Below are 12,503 nucleotides of genomic sequence, written 5' to 3'. Positions count from 1 at the left end.
AACTTTTTGTTACAAGAATCTGTAAAATCTGTTGGAGTAATGATAGCTGGTTTTATATAATGCTCTCTGGGTACTTGAACAATTGATGTTGTACTGTGTTTAAATAAAAAAATTAAATACGTGTATTGATGAACACCCATCAGCTGATTATGACACTTGTGTGTCATTATAATAATTTTTGTCATTTTCTCTACCTTGGTTTAAAAGAAAAACACTCAGAACGTTAATTTTCTTAAAAATGAATATTCTCAGTATTTTGTGTAAAAGTTGATGTGATATGATGTAAAATAGTTTGTGTTTATACTTTACAAGATTACGTTTAATATGTTTGTAAATATGATTTAAGATTGCCTGGTCAGTTTGGCTGAAATTAGATCGTGGTGACAGTTAAGTGCTTGTATGATTTGTGAATAATTTCACTTAATCATCGAAATAAGACATTTATTTCAATTACAGATGACACATTATTGTAATGGTGACATACTTTCGTCAACATATCATGCACAGGTTTAATGATGTGAATAATGATTGAAGGGGTTATTTTATTTACCACTATAATCTGAAGCAATTTGTTTTAATAGGAATTCTGAAGGATTAGATTGGAAATATGTATTTGCATGTATTTGTCAAGTCAGCTTCTTTCTGCGGCATTCAGAAGATGACTGGCGATGAATTCTACTTGTGTTTCAAGAAAAAAGATCAAATATCCATACGAAAACTAGTTGGATTGTATTTCCACATTATTTGGACTGACTTGTGTACTATAATCCCAACATTATTCATTAAGCATTAAGTGTTTTATATGTAATTGTCCACAATCCATTGGTAAGCACTCAGATTAGTATTAGAGTGCCTACACGCTAATCACTGTCAGTGTGAATATGACCATCTTTATGTCCGATGCCAATCATTCTAGTACTAACAGTGAGTGCATACACGCACACCCGTATATCATGAAGACACTGACACCACATCACTAGAGATGCCTGGTGGATTTCTTGGGTATTGGGGTTGGATCAGCTGAAGCTAGGGGGTGGGGGGGTGGGGTGGGGGGCTTATGTAGATACAAATCTGTGAATTGGTAGGCATATCACAAACCGCGTATAGTCTATGTTGCTTACAAACATGTTGATGGTAAATGCAAACAGCGTATGTAAACATATTGTTACCCAGCTTGTACTTGAGCTGTGTTTTGTGCTCATCCCTCTTTTATACATTGGCCTATATTATCTTGTATATATTGTATAATCCTACCACGTGCTTGACTGTATAGTTGTACATAGGTGATTGTACACTTATTTTTACTGGGCTACCCAAGATGACCTCAGTCAATGGTGTTTGTATTTGAAGAGAGTATTGTTGACGTAATGTATCATTGTGTCCAAGCATCCTGCATGCTGATGATTGCCAAATTAAACACAAAATCTGTTTATCAGTGCTGCGTTTTTGCCTTTTAGTTGCCTTCAAATGATTAGGGAAAAGGGGAACTAAGGTGTCCCACGTTGTTGCATATGGACATTTGTGACCTTAAGACGGTCAAATGCATTGGTTATATTGTCCTCATCGCATCGTGTTAAACGAAATACCCTAAAAGGTTTGAATGCTCCCTGCCTCATTTAGAATTATGTTCAAGAGACGTTATTATTGAAGTTGAGGTCAAACAAATGTTTGACTTGGACACTGAGTGCATACATACCATTTCATTGACTGATCTAAACATTTCGGATTCTGTGATAATTAAGGCTTACGTGTACGCTCTATCTCACCTTTGCTAACTTTACACCATATACAGGCATAATTTATACATAATTAGATAGCTTTAGTTTACGCCTTGCGCTTGAATTTATTTTCACCTTTTCGCGCTGGAACGCTAACCGCCTCGGCCACGGAGGCATCCCAAAGCAGAATTTTATTTCAGGTCATTGATATGCCGGCAGTGAGTTCGATGAAACCATTGCTTTTATGGACTGCTCCAGTGTTCCTTCAACAATATAAATAAAATATTCTTATAGATATCTTCTTAAGCAGCTACCTTTACTACATGTCGGCCTCTCTACATTGCTCTGAATTGGATGAACGGTTACAACGACGACAGCTTGCTGTTCAATCTCCTCTTCTGAAGAGGTGAGTTTTCAATAGCAGTCTTGGACAATGAATTAGTAGACTGGACGCTCTCACTTTCTTTTGGGCCCTGCATATGTTGATTATAATTAAGCCGCCGTTTGCATAGTCTAACGTTCCACTTACTTCCCACCAATATGACGTGCATATCTGTACGTTACCTGTCAGAAAGTTGTCGAGTAACATGCCAAAGGTCGGTCGTTTACTCCAACTGCGCCATATGTCAAAACGTAAGTTATCAGCACGTTTTGAGAACTTTATATAGAGTATTGCCAATGTTATTGCTGTTGGTCATCTGTGTGTAATGCGCCATCTGTACGTGACAGCAGAACCTAACTTATAATTTAGAGCTCGATCTGCCCTTGTCAGAAGTGTACAAACTCACGTGTCGAAGGTTTCATAAGAATCCACATTTGTCGAAATTCTGCTGTAAGAAGGTTAGTCGCGTTACATTATAACTGATGGTCTTAACGTCAAATCACATAGATTTACGAGATTTCACAGCGTACAACACGGGGCTTGCCAAGTTATCCAGGATTATTCGAAAGCCGGCTCAGTGTCATACATGAGCACGGATTTCATTGGCGAGTTGATGTGGGTGTTCTAATCAGGTCTATGCACGTCTCAATATTAATTTTCAATTATTATTGTCGGGTTGGGTCTAAGAAAGATCATCATTTGACAAAAAAGTATTTACTGTAAACGTGTCGACCTACTGGCGAAGCATATTATAAAGCTTTGAATGATAATGGAAGGTTCGTTCTTTAATTAATTTTTTTCCATTTTTTCATTTCCTATCAAGGCAGCATGGTGTTCCCCCCCCCTCCCCCGTATTTTTATATGCTGTCCAGTGAAAGTTGCTTGATTTGCTGGTTAAAACATCGCGTGGACGCTGTTTGGATCTGGTATATTGGTGTGTCACCTGTGCTACTCACGGGGGAAGGTTTTCCAATAACCTGCGGACGTTTGTGGGCCTCCCACGGGCTCTGTCCGGTTTCTTCCCACCGTAATGCTCGCCGCCGTCGCATAAGTGAAATATGCCCGGGTGCGGCGTAAATCAACTATGAATAAATAACTAACTAACTAAATAAATAAATAAATAAATAAATAAATAAAGGTTGTGCTGCCTATATTATTCTTCCATCCCTTTTGATATTCAGTGTCTCCCATACCGCAAGATATAGCCATACTGAGATAATTGCAGGCACAAGGTAAAGAAGATAGGCTCAAAAGCTCTAGCCAGTGGTGTATCTAGTGGTTAAAACCGGCGAATGGAACTTTAACTTGAATCTCGTCAGATGAGCTTTCAATGATATATACGCGTATTTAAAGGTTCCGATATACCTATATATCATTTTACACGAGTACCTTATATCATTGTTGTGAATCATAGTACCGCTACGTTTTTTTCTGTACGAAAGGCAGTGTGTAATGTATGAGACACGTTTAGCTTCACCAGCTGTTCTGTGTACAAAACAGTCCGATGAAATTTAATTTCTATTACGACTGTTTTCACGACATCTATTATGTCTTTATCTTTCAATATCATGAGATCATGTTTATTGTGGTCCAAAAGGTAAGGTAAAGGCGGCGCATTAAATACCATTATTCCATTGTCGATAAATATTTCATTCACGAGGACAAGTTTTTGTGATTAAGAAACGTAGCCAACAAGGATTTCATCTGTATAAAAATTTTTCGGACAAAATGTTATTCAGGAGAAAATGTAAGAAGGCATTATTAAAAAAAGTGTAGGGCACATCTCCATCGATGACGTTCTTAAGGTAATGTTAAAACAATAGAATGCTGTCCCTCACATAGCCAATATTTATACAGTTAAGTCACCCGCCGGACACACGGTGTACTAATGACCATGATTGCACTGTAACAAATTTCACTGTAATTTTACAGCGAAAAGTGCTGGGAAATTTGTGACCAGTTCTTTTCACTGTAGGTTTACAAGATGTGCTGTTTAATATTTACCCCCAAAATAGAAGTATATTTCCACATATACCATTGAAAATAATCAATTAACTCCATTGCTTAGAAAACAAGTGTACATTTGCAGCAAAGTGCACTGTAAATGATCAAACCGATAGAGTTTTACAGACGATGTTGTAAATACACATCGACTAGTGTAAAATTACACCACTGTGCAGAATTCCGCTTGAAAATGGTGTAAAATATTTACAAACATGATTTACTGTAACAATATACAGTGCTTCAGGCAGTAAATTTGCATTCAATTCTTACGGTGTTGTTTATTTTAGAAACAGTCACTTTTTTACACTTTTTTAAACAGTATTAGTATCATTGTACGCTCATTGCATGCGGTTACACTGACATGTTATGCAGGGGGATATTTTCTCTTGACACTTGTCAATAAAATGTGAACATCCACGGGGTCATCGTACGCTTATTGCATACGGTTACACTGACATGCCATGCAGTGGGATATTTTCTGTTGACAAATGTCAGTAAAATGTGAACATCGACAGGGTCAACGTACGCTTATTCGGGTTACACATCAGCATGGCATCTTCTGCCCTTTTGTGAATTGCACACGAACCCTAATGATTAAAAACATATCCAAACCGTTACACAATCTTGAAATATCTAATGAAGTCGATCTAATTCAAATTGTTATATTTTAATAAAAAAATGTTGAAAATTCAACCAGGAACGGAGAACACAATATTTTCGAATGGCCATGACGGTATGTATATATTTTATTTAGCTTGAAATATTTGTCATATCACTAGAATATTATTCGCAGCAAGATTAACATCTTAACAAAAATATCTTAGCTTTACATGTCTTTGAGAAACCTTTCAAAAATCCTAAAGCTTCAGGCTTGTAAGGAACAAAATAAAAAATGACTGAGCGTGTTGTTTGTGAAATCTTCTTGACAGGTTTTGCTTGCAACGCGTCATATGGAGAGGTTCCGTTACCAGCAAAAAACTGTCCAATCCTTCCTGGCCTGTCTGTTAAATTTGCCCTGAATAGCAAGGTGTTCAGTTATTGGAATGTCATTGTCTTATTCTGATGTCAACAAGTCTTCTGATGAGAGATAAGACTGATAAAAGGCCAGCGAGGACATTTGTACACTTGGGGCACCATGCCTTGGGGTTAGTGCATTTTCACAAAACGATGTTCTTTTGGAAAGAATTGCTGTACCTTTGTATGATGTTAATGTGATTGAAATCCAAAATGTGAAACGCATACTCTCGTTTACATACCCTAATTCCTCAGCTTTTATTGAGTATTGTTTGATAGAATGACAATTGTTCAGTCATATGATGACGGTCTTTTTATGGGCGGGGAGAAACGGTGCGCGCGATAACCATCGACCTTCCATATGTTACCGCAAGACTTCGCCACGTTTGATGCCACATTGATGAAAGACAAAACAGCACCACATCAGCCGATGACCGCTAATGGACACAAGATCTCATGATCAATTATAGATCGAGATAATCTACAAATTTCCTCTCCAAGAGTGGCATTGAACCCGTGTCCCTCGCAATTAGTGTTCGAGCATCTTACTGCTGAGCTTCAACCTGCTCCTGAGGTATGTCAGTTATCTAGCGAGGTTTCCTATATCGGTAAATCAAATCATGGTATAGTCTTTATTTCAGAAATAATACTTAGCTTCTCAAATCATTTAGTTGGGAGATTTCTGAAAAAAAAGGCAAGAAAAAATATGTACCGGTATGTATTATGTAATATGTATTTCTTATGCCTGGTGCTCATTTGCCAGCTTTATGAAAACATGGCCTTGATTTATCGCCGGCGGTCCATCATCGTTCGGCACCGGTAAAGTTGAAATGTGTTCAATGTGGTCAGCGCTGGTGTGCAACGTTATGGGAGCACTCGAGTCGCCGGTCCCGGCGGATGATTCAACCGCCTGCCACCGGCGATCATCCGCCAAATACGAGAACCAGGCTTTAGAGGACAGCTTGGAACCTTCTCCGTCCAATTTATTTTGGGACAAAATAGCTGCGTAATGTATGGTCCGTTCCTGCCTCTGCGATGACGTTTTGCGGGGAAAGTGGCAAGGTATGGTTAACATGGAACCTCCCCTCACTGAAGCAATTCGGGCCTAAGCCTTGTAGTCTGTTGTACATTCCTGGTTTAGCGATGGGTCTTTTGCAGGCTAGGTAGTAAGGTATTGTTCATTTAAAGCAAGAGAAGAATAGCTTGGACCCTAATGGTGATTGTTCGATTACACTGTTGGACATGATGACATGTTAGTTACAAAATCATTATGGACAGCGATCTGTAAGCCAGGCGCGAACGCAAACTAAAATCTATAGTTACGTGCATTGTGTCTATTGCACCCTCTATTAGCCGGATATATATATATATATATATATATATATATATATATATATATATATATATATATATATATATATATATATCCCGTTCATATAACCCGATAGCAACCTATGTGCTTTCACTCAAAAACGGTATCTCGTGGTCTTGGGTCTACGAGCTCCGTGGCTTTCATGTATATATGGACGTGCCTTCCTTGTAAGCTGCCAGTGATATCTGCATCGCCAGTGGTTTAAAGTTTATGTCATTCTTGGCCTTGTTGAATCGCCTCACGTCGAGGCATCACGTCCAACGGAAATCCGGCCATCTTGTCTGTCCCGTCACTTGGCTACCGATTCCGGAAAGCTGTTTGACGTCAGCCAGGTATTAGGCTCCAGTTGTAAGTAAATAGTTTACCTGATATCCGAGTGATAACAACAGATTATAAACATACAACGTTAGCATTGTTGTTATTGTGATTTAGTTAAAGGTATCCACCTGTTAGTTGCATGTGAAATCCAGTATTATAGGGTGTCCAAATCACAGGGATTTCTCAAACAAATAGACTGTGAGTGAAGTTCTCAAGGAAAATCTAGATATTTTGGAACGGATCTAAGAGATCAAGTTTCTCTTGACCGATTTTGAATAAATAAACTGAAGGCATTTGGCTCTGCAAATCGACTACCAAAGGAAATGATTTTGGTCCCTCTGGGATTATTTGAGATACAAATGGATCCGAACCTTAAATCCTATTCAATAAATATGTATAATTGATCTGCAGAAAGGAGAACAGTCCAGTCATAAATGAACCTGCAACTTCAAAACCTCAACATAAAATATAATAATCCATTATTCCGTGTTTTAGTGGTAGTTTTTTGTATAATATTCTTGTCACGTTTATTGGTGAACGTTGAGATCTCTGCGTGCACATTGATTTTGGTGTCTTTTGAGACGACACCAGGACATCTTAATTGAGGATGGGGATTGACGGAACGTTACATCTCAGCTGTAACTTACAGGATTTGTCAACTACATCTTTTCTTAAAAAAAAATAATAAAGACATACAGAGCTATGCCATTCCAGTGGGAAAATGTTAAAACGTCAGTCGTTATTCCCTTTCCAAGTGTATCGAAATATATGAGTTTTATCCTCAGGTTTCTAAAGTATGACTTCTCTGCGTGAACATCATTATTACAAGTGACATCTGGGGCTATGTCATGGAAATATTTATAGCTATGTTACCTTGAGAATCTTAGAAGCGTGTGCAAAGTTTCTCTTTTTAACTAACAGCTGTAGCATGCATTTTATACCTCACCTCCCAAATAGGTTTAATTGTGCCTTGTGTCAACAATGTATAGGAAGCAGGCACTTTTCCACCATCTCCTGTAACTTGCGTGCCGCGACAAAGACTGTATTTTCCTTCAAGGCGAATGTATTTTATGTGCACTATATACTTACAGCTGTAGGTTAGGTGTTGGGTTATTTACCCGCTTCCTGCTATCCGCTTTTACATGTAACCAATAGAGTATTTGTGGGAGGTTCATGCATGTCTGCTTCCTTTACACAAAAACGCGTTGTAGAAGGACAGAGCAAATGTCAGAGCTGTGTTATTATATGGCACGGACAATGTATTCTGACTCTCAGAAAGCCAAAACAACAAGAGTCTTTTAAAAGCCTCGGAAAGCTTTTCAAACCATATTGAAAGCTTGAGCCACAAAAACTCAAAACTTGTCCAATTAGTTGTAAGTAGATATGACCGTACATTACTCATAAATGTTAGGTGTCAAAATGCATGGACTTTGATAAAAGCAATACGGTACATCACATTTACTTCAGAGCGACATGTACTCCTCCCACATAGTTCGGAGTAAACGTACACACTTACAATTATGGTCGTATTTCTAAATGTTTAGGCAACGTATACAAGCTGAAAAAAGAGAAAAGACTTGAGTATTTTAGCTAGTACACCAATCATGAGAGTTTTACAACACAAAGTAAATTTAGTTCAGCTCCTATTCTTGATCTTTCCTTTGGTATACATCTAGGAGTGTAGAAATAGGAATTTGCATATATGCAGTTATATTACTGGGACAAAAGTCTAAAGGCATCTATCCGTCACAAGACCTTAAATTTATTTATTTTATTTGACTGGTGTTTTACGCCGTACTCAAGAATATTCAAGACCTTAAAGGACTGATTACTGACGCTGCATGCAACATATAAATATTAGGAAAATCTGCATGGGACATCAGTGAGACAAACATAAATTTATTTATTGTTTTTATTTTATTATTTAACGCCATACTCAGGAGCTTTTTACTCACACCATGACGATCAAATTTATATGTAGTGGAAGCGAACTTTCCAACGTGTGACATGCGTATAAATGCATACCATATTGGTGGAAGATAAGTGGTCTATGACGAACATTAGGCTGCGCAAATGACCATGCGAGTGTCGTCAACGGCTTCTTGTCACCAAGACTCTGTGAACATTACATTACCTAAGTATGTAAAAGTCGACTAAAGGTTGGCTTGGATTTCAAATGTTTTGGGTAGAACTACTAAATTTTATGTACTTGTCTCATCCCTTATATTTTTCATCTCACAGTATTTATGTGAAATAAATACGAAATTAATATCAAACAAACACTGTAACATACAATATAGCATTATTGTAAGCTTCCATGCTGAAAGCTGGAAGAGAGATGTTCTTATTCTAAATTGAAAAATTATTACTTCGGGCAATGGCTTTTGTATTTTTTAAAGAAAAATACAAATCGCAGCTGTTTTTCCATGTCCTTATTGGATTTCGGGCAAAACTTTGAACATCATCTTCTTAAGAACCACTGGACTGATCCTTCTGTAATTTAATATGGATATGAAACATAACAGAAGTTACTGAATTTCAATGGCTTGTGAATCGAAAAGTATGAAAGCTAACATTATGCAATTTGCAGTCAACTGTATCCCAAGATATGGGCTTTCCGTGGCATTTGAACATATTTGATACGTGGACATATTTGATATGTCTTTATTCAAATGGATTTAGTTAGATTATTTAAACAATACACGTTTAATAAGATGCAATTTGGTACCAACACACAAGATCGGACAGATACAGAAAATATTGGATCAAACAACTCCAATCAGGAACTTTTGCTGAAGTCAACATATTCTGAATTTCCTTTCAGGTACAACTCCTTTCGATTTATTCATAGTGACTTGATTTCCTTTTTGAGCCATACTCAGGACTCACAAACCCTTTCAACTGGTTTCTCCTACTTCCATGCTTGTTTTCACCATCCACCTTACGGTCATTGGGAAGACCTTTACGATCAGGCCAGAAGAATAATTCTTGTAACTCCTGTTTAAATTAAGAGAACACAGAATGCGCCAATTCCTTTTTTGGAAATGAAGAACCATCTTAACAAATGATTTTATGAACAGAAAGAGCTCACAGCCACATTTGCCAGACATCACAGAAACCATCCATTTAGCTTTTTTTCAAAGAGCATGCACAAGCTCTCAGTGAATAGTTTTTCTGTATTTTTCCTGGTGTAGACCTGTATTTTTTGGTCTTGTTTGAAAAGTTTTTTTCGTGGAACAGCCCACACAAGCTCATTTATTACAGCAGCTTTCTTTGAAGAATAAAATCTATAATTTTTTTTATATTTTGTCTAATGACTGTTTTTTTCGGTCTTATTTCGTTTGCTTGGAACTGTTTTTATTGAAATCATCAGTATAGGCTGCATTGATCATCGTGTTTTCGACCATGAGATTCAACGTACGGTATTGCATGGAGATCATTCGACGTTACAAGACAGCACCTGGCTAAAACGTATTTCAGTCGAAAGCAGGATATTCGAGCTTACTAAACGGTATCATACTTTATTATTGTAATGGCATTTCACCGAATAACATGTAGAACAAAATGACAATACTGCACAAATGGCTGGTGTGAGTCGACGCAGCCATATTGAGAACTTTATCCAATCAAACATGTTGCTATCAGGTTGCGCGGAAAAAGAACGACTTTCCGCACAACAAAAATCCATGCAAAATGAACCAATACATGCATTAACCGGTCAATTCTCCAATAAAGTATGTTTACCTAGACATCCCCTGTTCCTCTGTCAATTTTTTGCACGTTTCGTAACCTTTGCGACCAGCAAATCCAAGATATTTCACAGTCGTGACTTACGCCCGCATACCGTGTCGACATCGTGACCTAATAAATCGTGACCTAAATACGAGCTTATTTTCGAATTCGGTTAAAATTTAGAGGAGAATGGTGATGTATAGGCAAATTGCGATTGTGGCAAAATATGCGTAAATATTTCAGCTTTCTGAAGTGCCGTGCTTTATGTGTACCCAAGGACGAATCTAACGCGCATGCATCGGAACTGAACGAGGAGGTAGTTCTTTGCAAGCATTTAGTTGCGGAATGTAACTCTCTGTATCGATCCAACAACGGAATGTAACTCTCTGTATCGATCAACATAGTGTTGAGAGAGTTAAGGGAATAGCTGCTTCTAATGTGTCGGATCGACGGTAAGCCACATTTACCGCATCTTTACATACGCATTGAATCTTCCCTAGCGTAAATCGGTGTCAACCGAGTGGTCCCCATAATGGACTAACCAGTTATGAGTTTCGCCGAACCAAAAACGACCCACGACAACCGCAAAAATTTCACAAAATAAATACATTTTCATACGACACAACCACTGTGGCTGCCATCTCGCTCTGATAGTCGTACATGCAAGTCACTTGATCGATGTGACCGCAGAAAACAAATCAGGTCGTTTAAGGGAGATAATACCTATGGCAATCATTATAGAAACACTAAGCACGTCTAGTTATCGAATTGGCTGATTCACTACCCTTGTCGCTAGGTGGCGCTAATGGCTTCAGCCTCGTTCGTTCTCGCAAGTGATCAAAATGGTGACAGGCGACTTATGGCCACAGTGGGCGCGCTGTCTGAAATGTATTTATTTTGTGAAATTTGTGCGGTTGTCATGGATCATGTTTGTTACGGCGAGACTCATACTAGGTTAGTTTATTATGGGGAACCACTCACTTGACATTGATTTACGCTAGGGGATATTTAATGCGCGCGTGAAGATGCGGAAAATATGGCTTACTGTCGATCCGACACAGTAGAGGCAGTTATTTCCCGTAACTCTCTCAACACTTCGTGTTTATCGATACAAGGAATTATATTCCGCAACTATGCGAGCATCATACAAAAATCGGGTCCACATAGCTCTCGGGCTAAGGATGGCCAGCGGTCAATGTAAATATGCCACCTGCAGGGCTAGCCCCGAAAGACTCCAACTGCTTTTCTTATTCTGGCCTAGCGTTGTTGGAGTCTCGACGCTTTCAGTGTTAACTTCGTACTCAACGAAGGTCCGGGCGAATGTCTTTCATATCGAACAAGGCACCTGCCGCTATGTTGAGCAGCTTCGCGCATGTCCTGCTTCATAGTGCAGCAGTGAGAAAATGGCGACATTCGTCGAGGCGCGTATAGCGTGGAAGCCTTCATGGATGTAATAGATCTATTCTAAATCGAATGAGACGTATGGTGGCGTTCCGTTGGGTGCGGAAAGCAGGTCTTTAGGCTGCTGCCCATTATTTGCGCGAGACTTGTGCGATAACAAATACAATTGGCCTGGACCTTCGCTGAGTAACGAAGTTAACATTGTAAGCGTTGAGACGTGAAGCGTTGCGCAACTAGTCGAGACTACAACGACGCTAGGCCAGTATGAGAAAAGGAGATGGGGTAGGATGCCGAATGGAGAAGACGGCATCTCATCGGACAATGTTTAAAACAAATTAAATCTTATGATATAACATTTTTTCTCTGAATTTATTAGAACTGAAGAATTTAAATTTTGCCCTTTGTATTTTTCGCATACCAGGGTTATTTTTTCCTGTTTTCATTTATAAAATACAGTAAAATTATTGAAACGCCCTTTTTAAGCCGAGGTGCTTTCTCTGACGTCCGCGATAACTAGGTCAGCACTGCTGTCATCTTAGAAGCCACCACTAACAGCTGAAGC

The sequence above is a fragment of the Liolophura sinensis genome, chromosome 1 (assembly GCF_032854445.1).
Source record: "Liolophura sinensis isolate JHLJ2023 chromosome 1, CUHK_Ljap_v2, whole genome shotgun sequence".
Lineage (NCBI taxonomy): Eukaryota > Metazoa > Mollusca > Polyplacophora > Chitonida > Chitonidae > Liolophura > Liolophura sinensis.
This window is presented reverse-complemented; position numbering follows the sequence as displayed.